Genomic DNA, 9,497 nt, shown 5'->3' on the forward strand with positions numbered 1-9,497 from the left:
TTCACCTAAAGAAGGTAGAAAAAATATTTTAAATTTTCCAGGTGTTTTTTTTACTGTGATATATCACTTGGACTCAAATAGGTCATCAGTTTCGAGGTTTCTTATGTGGAAATGATCAAGAATTTGGGCTCAACAGGAAAGTGGCATGGTACATAACCATTTCAAACTGGGCAATCATCCAAACAACACACATGGAAACCGATATATCTTCACTTTAGAAGAACACATTCTGCAAAATCTTTACAGTTGCATCGAAGGCATCGAGTTTTTACATAAGAGATCCTTAGCACAGTAGAATTAACATCGTGCAACGTTGTAAGAAGCAGAACAGAGCAGCAAACAGATGCCTGATGATATACAGACAAGAGAACAAATTCTGTACCCAGAATTCAGAGATCTTCACATACATATGAAGCATCACAAGCACAATGCACACTTTCTCAAGCCTCACAAGTCAAGAGTACTAATCCCCATTGCTTCCACATACTCGGGATCTCCCAAACAGCCTACCATGTAAGAAATTACCACTCTAATTTCTCATCAATATACTACACTAGGAAACAAGGCTATTTTCTCCTGCAACCAATTGATATCTCAACTCCGACCTGATTGCGATCGATTACCTTGTTGCTCAGCATAAGGCCTTATGAAAGTTCTCCTCCACCAAACCTCAAAGGCCTTCTGGAGATTGGGGCAGCTGTCCCCAACCTTCAAGAAGCTCCCAAGCCACGAGAGCAAGATTGTCTGCTGATCCTCCAGTGGGAGCGTCAAGATGGTCCGCCCAATACCTTCACCACTTTCCGGTCAAATGACCTGCAACCGTGCTGTAACCAATTGTAGTCATCCATGAGAGGCTGCAGCCAGACGTCCAAGAGAAGCCGCCTTGTGTCCTTTGAAGGAAGCATCTCTCCTTTCCCAATTGCCACAAATAGCCTCGCGGTGACACAACTGACAAGGTGGCGAGACTTTACTGGCAACTTGGAGTGGAGCCCAGCCAGCTCACGTTGGCTAGCCCATATGACCGCAAACTCATCAGCAGCATTCCTGTCAGCTAAAATCTCAGCTAACCAAAGCAGATTATCTGCTTCTAGAACAATTTGTCGGAAAACTGGTTCTTTAATATTAAGAGCTTGCTCAGCAAAATCACTGTCAGTTGCTTGCTGAAACAAGATTAACAAGGAATCCAGGCAGTTTCGGCATGATCTGTAGAGGGTCTCAGAACACAAGTCAGAAGATCCACTTATACAGCTAGTGCTATTCTCCTTCAGAAGCTTCTGTACCAAAGATTTCATCTCACGCCGCCCCCTATCCTCATTGCTTCTCAAAACCAATTCAATGATATGTGAAAATGTGTCATTTGGTGGGGTCGTTAGATCAGACGCTACCCTCTTCAGTACAGGACTAACACCATAGTTCTCACTCTGCAGATTCCGAACAGATGAGACCACATTTTCTTCTTCTTCCCCAACCCAAGGGACCGCTTCCAAGTAATCTAAGCATGACATGACACATGCTGAGAAACCTAACAGCTCTGCAACCTGCACAACCAAAAAAAAAAATCTAAGGGAACAACAAAACCCAAGTAAAAGAAAAGCTCCATTTTTATGATTTCTGAAGAGTCCAGATTGGTCTATCGCAATTAAGGCCCCACGTTAGCATGGTATGGCCAGGGTCCATGTAGTCATGGGCCTGATTGGTGCAATTATCCTTCTGTGCCATTTGCTCCATAAAGCAATAACATAATTCATGACAGCCTGCCTAGCTTGAAATTTGTCCCAAACCCCACCAACTGGTATGCGCGAAATATATAGGACAAGGCAGTGTTTGTCAGCATCCATAGAATAAGTGGCATGTTGTAGTATTGTGGGTATAGCAGACAATATCCCTTTGATGTAACAACATGAACCAGCAGCCTGTTCGTTTGGCTGGGCTTGTTCGTCACTTATTACGATCGTTTACGAGGGAATAATCCCAGCCGAACAGGCTGCAGACATGCAGGCACCATTCAGTTGCACCGAATAATGGGTTCTTTTTTATATACTTAAGGATTATTAGTTTAATAATACTAACGGCCAGTCAGACTGCAATAAGAATACTGCCTCCAGTAATAAGTGACCTAATTTGAACCCTAAATTCTGGTGTGATCCTATGGTACTGAATAATGAAACTAATTCCACTAAGTGTGCCATTCTAGTCAGCAGTAGTGTTACAAAAGAGAATTTAACTAGGGCAAACCTTCAAGACTTGAAGAACACGAGGAACAGTTTGCTTGATCAGCCTCTGCTTGACATCACTGCAGTACATCAACCCAACAGTCTCAACATAAATCTCCACATCCTCACAATCAGGCACTTCTATACTGGACACTGGAGATTGCCTGGAGAGCTTATCAGCAAAGAAGGTACTGTTTTCAGCTAGGATGTTCTTGTGAACGCTCATCTTTACCGCAACACCATCCTTGCCATACAGCACCACCTTCAAGTCACTCATCTCGAGCTTGCCAAATCCAACAGATATCTTGTGCTGCTTCTGTGGCCTTTCATTCACTGCCTTTGGTGGATTAGTCGCAGCATCCTCTGCCGGCAAGCACCTCTGCTCCTCTGAATTGATTTTAGCCCTTGTCGGAGTCGAGTGTGTCCTTCTCTCGGATGAGATTGTTGGTGCCCTCTGATTTGATAAGGCCTTTGATGCAAGAGGCGAGGCACCCCCTTTGGTCTTCGTTTTCGCCTGCTGGTTTTGGTTCTTCGCCGTCTTCTGGAGCACGGCCTGCGACGGGCAGCACCAGAACCCTTCTGGGGTTACAGCAATAGGGACATTTCTGATCTTCGTCGTCCGGGCATCAACACTTGCAACCTTCCATTCTGCCATGTTTCCTTCGGAAGATTATGACCAGTTCTAATACCAGCTCATAGACCTGAGTAGTGATGGACAAGAGTTAAATTGATGAACTGAAGTTGCCATTTGGAATCATGAGAATGTATTGCTCACAAAATCAACTAAGAAAAGAACTTTAAATTATCATGACTCTGAGCACTGAGCGCGACCGCTAGAATACGGTCTTCGTAATTCCCAAGTAATAATATGATTTCCCCATTTGACAAGAACTTCAGAGTTCAGAGCCATCTTTTCCATCAAGAATTTTGCTTGAAAGTAGCAGACAAATACTAGGCAAATTCTGAATGAACTAGACATGTCTTCAAATCAAACATGAACAACCACACCAAATCAGCCACGATCCTACAGCAAATTGCTATGTAATCATAGAACATAGACCATCCCCCCTATACCTCCAGAATCCAAGAACGGCAAAAAAAACTCAGTCACTGCCGAGTCCAGAAACACCGTTTGGAAGAACAACCAACAAGGCCACACGAACCTCACCAAAAACAACCCTCTCATACCTCTCGAGATTCCAGAACCAGAAACAAAATTGATTGATTTTTTTTTTTTTTGAAGGCAATCGCGAAACCAACCGAGAGGCCAGCGCACAAAAGCCTCCCCTCCCCACCGTCCGCCGCAGCCCAGCCCAGCGACAGCCGTAATAAAGAGGGGCAGCATCTAGCAATCCAGCCTGGCGTGAGTGATGGGAACCTCACATCACCTCTTTCCCCAAAGCCGGCCGGAGAAAGACGAAGAAGGAGTAGGGCAGGGAAGGGGGAAAAACCAACCAACGGAAAGAAAAGAGCGCAAAGGGAGAGCAGCTTCTTTCGAGAGCTTTTTACCGGACGACGACGACGAGCGGGCGCCCTCGCTTTAACCACCTACGACGCCACACCACCTGCCATCATAGCCCTCCCTCCCTCTCTGAATTTCTTCTCGGATTCTCCTCCTTTTCCCTCCCTGCTCGTCTTCTTCCTCCCGCTCCACCTCTACCACAAGCTCGAGGCAGTACTGCGACCGCCGCTGTAGCGCCTGCTTCGTGTGCTCCGGACACCTCACTCCCAACAGTATCCTGACTGGGCATGAGATTCTACTCTACCAATATCGAGGAGACTTTTGTCTGTGTGACTATAAAACATCGTGGCAAAATAGCCGAATTCGTCCCTGAACTATCGTGCTGGGCTCAATTTCGTCCTTCAACTACGAAAACGTCCGATTCAGTCCCTGAACTATTGTACTGGGCTCAATTTCGTCCCTCAACTACGAAAACATCCGATTCAGTCCCTGAACTATCGTGCTGGACTCAATTTCGTCCCTCAACTATAAAACCGTCCGATTCAGTCCCTGAACTATCGTGCTGGGCTCAATTTCAAATTTAACACAGTTGCTTTTTTATTTTTAAATCTAACCAGGTTAATATACTGCTAAAACTTAGTTTGTTTTTTTTTTCTGAGCATCTTAAAGACCTCAAATTAAAAAAAAACTTAAAACTAGAACGTTATAGATCTCATCGAGAACTACAATTTTCATATATAAAGTATCTCCATTTGACCACATATATGAGAGATACGATTTTATCGCGTACACGTGCTTATCGCATTGGAAAAATCGTATCTCTCGTATATGGGGTCAAATGGAGATACTTTATAAATAAAAATTGTAGTTCTCGATGAGATCTACAACGTTCTAGTTTTGAGTTTTTTTTTTAATTTGAGGTCTTTAAGATGCTCAGAAAAAAAACAAACCAAATTTTAGCAGTATATTAACCGGTTAGATTTAAAAATAAAAAAGCAACTGTGTTGAATTTGAAATTGAGCCCAGCACAATAGTTCAGGGACTGAATCGGACGGTTTTATAGTTGGGGGACGAAATTGAGCCCAGCGCGATAGTTCAGGGACTGAATCGGACGTTTTCGTAGTTGAGGGATGAAATTGAGCCCAGTACGATAGTTCAGGGACTGAATCGAACGTTTTCGTAGTTGAGGGACGAAATTGAGCCCAGCACGATAGTTCAGGGACGAATTCGGCTATTTTGCCAAACATCGTAATCATTTGTGTTCCTAATAAAAATTAAGCGGTCTTCAACGGTTATTATTCTAACTTTTCCGTGTCCTCCGTGTCACTTCTGTCAGTTTGGGCTCTAATGTCGTCAAACTACAGGTATGAAAAGACGAAAATACCCTTAAGTGTTATTAATTTTTTTTAAACATCTTAACGACTTCAAATGAAAAAACTCAAAACTAGAAAGTTGTACTCGTCGAGATCTATAATTTTCATATAAAATTTATTTTCATTTAATTCCAAAAAAATATGATTTGATATGATTAATATATCTTAGAAAAATCATTATTTTTTGCGGAATTAAATAAAAATAAATTTTATATGAAAATTATAGATCTCGGTGAGATTTACAACTTTCTAGTTTTGAGTTTTTTTCATTTGAAGTTGTTAAGATGCTTAAAAAAATTAATAACATATTTAGATTTAAGGGTAATTTTTGTCTTTTCACACCTACAGTTTAACGGTATTAGAGTCTAAACTGATGGAAGTGGCATGGAGGATACGAAAAAAATTAAAGTAGTAACACTGAAGACCATATAATTTTTCCAAAGGCTAGTAGAGAATTACGATATTTAATAATGGGAAAAAGTCTCAGCCCTCGCACCCCTGTGCTGTGACCCTGTCTGTCCCCGTCGGTTCTTGCGAGGAGTTCTCTTCTGCCTAGCCCGTACCGCGGGGCCCACAGGCAGGTCACGTCCTGCCAGTCCTGTCTGATTGGGCCTGCGATTTAACTCCACCCCTCGATGCTTTATTTATTACTGTTGTCAGTAGTAGTAGTACTGTTTTGTTTGTTTTTACCAGCCTTGGCGCTGCAGTACTCCTACGCAGCTTTACACCTCGCTGGAATGGTAATGGGCCTCGTTTGGTTGGCGAAATTCCGTGGGAAATGGTACTGTAGTTTTTTTTTGGTTATTTGGTAACTAGTGTCCAATCATAGTCTAATTATGCTTAAAAGATTCGTCTCGTGAATTTCGTCTAAACTATATAATTAGTTTTATTTTTTATTTATATTTAATACTTCATACATGCGTCTAAAGATTCGATGTGATGAAGAATCTTAAAAAAATTTGGTAAACTAAACAGGCACTTGGCATCCGGTCTCAGCGTGGTTTGCCCCCAAAAAAAACCTTTTTTTGATCACGTGAATGCTATGATCAGCTCTGCTACAAATGATGGATGGATTAGGCACTTGGATTTTACTGCTACTGGATAGTAGTTAAGACGAGTTTTACTGCTACCCAGGCGTTCATTTCTCGATTGAAAATGAAGGCAGGCCAGGTGTGCATTACACGATCTGCATCAGATTAATCGGAGAGAGATTCTTCTTTCTTTGCGGCAACTTTGAAGCATGTCGGCATGTTGCGTGAGCGGAAACTCATCATCAGCTGGGCAAACACGCTCGGCTCGTTTCAAATAATCTATCATTGTCCTAGGGCTCAGGCGTGTTCCTACTTCATTCCAAGTGCAATCTGCGGCGTGGAGGAGTACGCTAAGTTAATGTCGTTTTTTTAGTAAAGCCCACTCATCTTGCCAATTAAGTACACTTGGCGTGTCAGTGACCAAGGGTTACAAGACAGGCCACAGGTTTGAATCCAGCCGGCCTTGGCAACGGTGGCAACGGACACGGACTACTACCTCCGTTCCTAAAAAAATAGAGTCTGTCATAGAAAACGTGTTGGGCAATTTTTTTTAATTTTGACTAAGTTACAGAACATATGCACAATATTTATATCTCTAAATAAGTTTATTATAAAAATATATTTAATAATCTACCTAATGATACTAATTATATACCATAAATATTAATATTTTGTTAAATATATTTAATCAAAGTTAAAAATTATTAACTTTTTGGAAAGCCAGAATGACTCTTTTTTAGGCCTTGTTTAGTTGTGTGAAATTTAGGAATTTGGCTACTGTAGCACTTTCGTTTTTATTTAGCAATTAATGTTCAATCATGGACTAATTAGGCTCAAAACGTTCGTCTCGCGATTTCTAACCAAACTGTGCGATTAGTTTTTTTTCGTCTACATTTAATGCTTCGTGCACATATCGCAAGATTCGATGTGATGGCTACTGTAGCACTTTTTGAAAAAACTTTTTAAAACTAAACAAGGCTTTAGAACATCTCCAAGAGTTCTCTAAATTCTCTCCTAATCCTTAGTTTTTAAAAAAATTAGAAAAAAAACCCTCTACTTTACGCGGACGCGACCTCGCGTGGATACGGCTTCCCGCTCCACGGCGAGCCTCCCACTCCGGCGAAGCTCCCCGCCGTCCGCCAGCAGCAGGACCACGCGCCCGGCCCACTCCTCGCCGTAGACGAGGTCCACCGCGCACATCTGCGTCATGAACGCGGCCGCAGCCACGCCGGCGGCCCGCGACACGCAGCGCCCCCCACGGCAGGTGCGAGTCGTACACCAGCACCCGGACGGGCCGCCCCGCGCGGGCCTCGGCGTCTAGGAGCGCCGCCAGCGTGTCCGACCCCGCGGCCTCCATCCGCCGCACGTACTTCGTGACGTCCAGGCATGACGAGATCCCGCCGGCGTCGAAGCCGTCCGAGATGGCGGCCACGGGGAACGGGCATGACCTGGAGGTGGAGGTGGTGGAGAGGACGTGGCGGGAGACCACCAGGGTCGGGCGCAGGCCGTGGAAGGCTAGCCGCCGGCCGAGCTGGAGCATCGGGTTCGCGTGGCCCTGCATCCCAGGGAACGGTAGGAGCAGGACGTGCGCGCCGCAGCCGTCGCCGTCGCCACCTTGGACGAGGACGTGCGCGCCGCAGCCGTCGCCGTCGCCGCCTTGGACGAACGTGGTGGCTGCGCCGTCGTCCATGGCTCCGTATTCGTGGCGTTGCAACGGCTACATGGCTTGTCACTCGCTGATCTGACTGCATTAGTAATGGTCCAGTGGAGTAGCGCGCAAGCTTCTTGGATTGGGAACGGAGGGAGAGCTAGAAGACGTGCATCAGCTCAGCTCTACGGCGAGCCTCCCACTCCGGCGAGCCTCCTCATTTTTTAGATGTTATTTATTGCAAACTGTTGGAGATGCTTTTCTTTTTTTCTCTTAATACCATTTTAGAAGTTTGGAAACTACATATTTTTAGGAGGAAAAAATAAAAAACTCTTGCAGATGCATACCCTTGTTTAGTTCGCGAAATTTGGAATTTAGGGCTAGTGTAGCACCTTCGTTTTTTATTTGGCAAATAGTGTCCAAACATTGACTAATTAGGCTTAAAACGTTCGTCTCGTAATTTCCCACCAAACTGTGCAATTAGTTTTTCTTTTCGTCTACATTTAATGCTCCATGTACGGGCCGCAAACATTCGATGTGACAGGTACTGTAGCAACTTTTTGGACTTTGGGATCCAACTAAGGCCCCGTTTAGTTCCAAGCCAAAAACAAAAAAAATTCAAGATTCCCCGTCACATCAAATCTTACGGCACATGCATGGAGTACTAAATGTAGACGAAAAAAAACTAATTACACAGTTAGCCGAGAAATCGTGAGACGAATCTTTTAATCCTAAATAGTCTATAATTGGACAATTTTTACTAAATAAAACAAAATGCTACAGTAGTCAAAAACCAAAAAAATTTTGGAACTAAACGGGGCCTTGGACTTAGACGGTGGGAGTAATCCTAGTACTACACTGTATCACGGGCAGCAACACCAAGGACTGAACCGAATTGTCGTGTCCTCGTGGCAGAACAAGACTAGGGCGTTGTTTAGATGCCACCAAAATTCTAAGTTTTTTCACTCTCTCTTCATTACATCAATTTTTAGCCGCTTGTATGGAGTATTAAATGTAGGTAAAAAAATAACTAATTACACAGTTTAGTTGGAAATCACGAGATGAATCTTTTGAGCCTAGTTGGTCCACAATTGAACAATATTTGTCAAATAAAACGAAAATGGTACTATTCATCGAGTTGAAATTTTTTCAGCATCTAAACGAGGCCTAGGGGACATTGGCAAGGGGAAAACGGCAAGAACCAGCAGGAAATCCAAGGGGCTACAGCCATCGTGGCAAAGCTGCCGATTGGTAATGATGAGCAAAGAGGACCAGAGGACCGAGGACGCAGTCACCGTCACCGCCGTGTGCTAGAAGCCACTGGCACTCGAGTAGTGGGATCTGGGAGTACTAGGGTCATTTTAGCCGTGGTTTCATCGGATATTTGACATATATATATATATAGTATTAAATATAGACTAATTACGAAACTAATTATATAATTTACGACTAATTTACGAAACGGATCTTTTGAACCTAATTAATTCATGATTTGACAATGTTTTACTACAGTAAATATGTGCTAATGACAGATTAATTAGGTTTAAGAAATTCGTCTAGTAGAGTACCGACGGATTATGTAATTTATTTTTTTATTAATATTCAAACACCCCATACAATATCCCCGATACATCTCCTAAATTTTAGTAGCCGCATTCAAACACCCTTTGCCAGAGAGCAGGGACGAAAAAAAAAAAGGCCCGAATGTCCGTATCTGTATGCATGCTTCTGGCTACTTTCACTGTATCTGTATAGGCGCTGGCATTTGGA

At 43.4% G+C, this 9,497-nt stretch overlaps 2 pseudogenes; both read right to left on the reverse strand.

The window, feature by feature from the left end:
• Positions 1 to 176: 176 nt before the first annotated feature.
• Positions 177 to 3,968, reverse strand: LOC136477311 (BTB/POZ domain-containing protein At3g50780-like; annotated as a pseudogene).
• Positions 3,969 to 7,132: 3,164 nt separating this feature from the next.
• LOC136453913 (UDP-glucosyltransferase UGT13248-like) lies at positions 7,133 to 7,769 on the reverse strand (annotated as a pseudogene).
• Between the last annotated feature and the right edge of the window lie 1,728 nt (positions 7,770 to 9,497).

This window comes from Miscanthus floridulus, chromosome 1 (genome assembly GCF_019320115.1).
Source record: "Miscanthus floridulus cultivar M001 chromosome 1, ASM1932011v1, whole genome shotgun sequence".
NCBI lineage: Eukaryota > Viridiplantae > Streptophyta > Magnoliopsida > Poales > Poaceae > Miscanthus > Miscanthus floridulus.